This window comes from Neofelis nebulosa, chromosome 11, assembly GCF_028018385.1.
Source record: "Neofelis nebulosa isolate mNeoNeb1 chromosome 11, mNeoNeb1.pri, whole genome shotgun sequence".
NCBI classification, from domain to species: Eukaryota; Metazoa; Chordata; class Mammalia; order Carnivora; family Felidae; genus Neofelis; species Neofelis nebulosa.
Window position 1 is genome coordinate 95,335,794 of NC_080792.1, and position 1,719 is coordinate 95,337,512.

Genomic DNA, 1,719 nt, shown 5'->3' on the forward strand with positions numbered 1-1,719 from the left:
TCCAGAACCTGGGCTCCTTCTCTTATTTATTGAGTTGTAAGGGTTCTTCATATATCTGTATGTGTGAGTTCTCTCTCTCTCCCTCCCGTCCCCCTTCTCTCTCTCTCTCTCTCTCTCTCTCTCTCTCTCTCTATATATATATATATATATATATATATATATATATATATATATATATGTATATGTATATACCACATACGATTTACAAATATTTTCCTCCTCTTCTGTAGGGTATCTTTAAACTTTCTTGTCTTTTGAAGCACAAAAGGTTTTAATTTGGATGAAGTCCAATTTGTTTTTTCCTCTGTTGCTCTTTCTTCTAAGAATCCCTTGGCGAACCCTCAGGGTCATGAATGGCTACCCCTAAGTCATCCCTCTGGGCCAAGTTGCCTTCCAGACTATATTATCTTGCCTCCCTACCAGCAATGTAGGAGTTCCAGTAGCTCCATATATCTCTTCACCAGCACTCAATATCATCAGTCACTTCTTCTGTTTGTTGTTAGCATTTCTAATAGGTGGGTATTCTAATAGGTAGCATTTCTGATAGGTTTCTAATGAGTGATAATCTCACTGCGGCATTAAATTCCCTAGTAATGATGTGAGTCATATTCTCTTGTGTTTATTTAATATACATAAACTTTCTCTGAAGTGTTCAACTATTTTGCCCATTAAAAAATTTGAGTTGTGGGGTGCCTAGGTGGCTCAGTCGGTTAAGCATCCGAATTCAGCTCAGGTCATGATCTCACAGTTTGTGGGTTCAAGCCCCGTGCTGGGCTGTGTGCTGACAGCTTGGAGCCTGGAGCCGGCTTCAGATTCTGAGTCTCCCTCTCTCTGCCCCACCCTCTTTCTCTCTCAAAAATAAATAAACATTTAAAAAATTTAAAAAAAAATTTTTAACGTTTATTTATTTTTGAGACAGGGTAAGACAGCATGACCGGGGGAGGGTCAGAGAGAGAGGGAGACACAGAATCTGAAACAGGCTCCAGGCTCTGAGCTGTCAGCACAGAGCCCGACGCGGGGCTCGAACTCACAGACTGCGAGATCATGACCCGAGCCGAAGTCGGACGCTTAACCGACTGAGCCACCGAGGTGCCCCTAAAAATTTTTTTAAATTGAGTTGCTGTGTCCTTATTTTTGAGTTTTGAGAGTTCTTTATATATTCTGGATATTGGATATAAATTCTTTCTTAGAAATGTGATTTGTGAATATTTTCTCTAATCCTTAGCTTCTCTTTTTTCTTTAACTTTACTTATTTATTTTGAGAGAGAGAGAGCATGAGTGGGGAGAGGAGCAGGGAAAAAAGATTCCACGAACCATGAGATTGTGACCTGAGCCGAAATCAAGAGCCAGATGCTTAAGCGACTGATCTACCCAGGTGCCTTTCCTTTTCTCATTTTCTTTTTGCTTTTTAAAGTTTACTTATTTTGAGAGAGTGCGCGAGCAAAGCGGGGGAGGAACAGAGAGAGAGGGAGAGAGAGAGGATCCCAAGCAGGCTCTGCATCATCAGTGCAGAGCCTGATGCAGGGCTTGAACCCACCAACCATGAGATCATGACCTGAACAGCAACCAAGAGTCAGACACTTAACCTATTGAGCCACCCAGGCGCCCCCCCCGCCTTTTTTTTCATTTTCTTAACATATTTCAATTGACCTAACTTTAAATTCATTAATACCATCTTCTCGTATGTCTCCTCTGCTGTAAATCCCATGCAATGAGTTC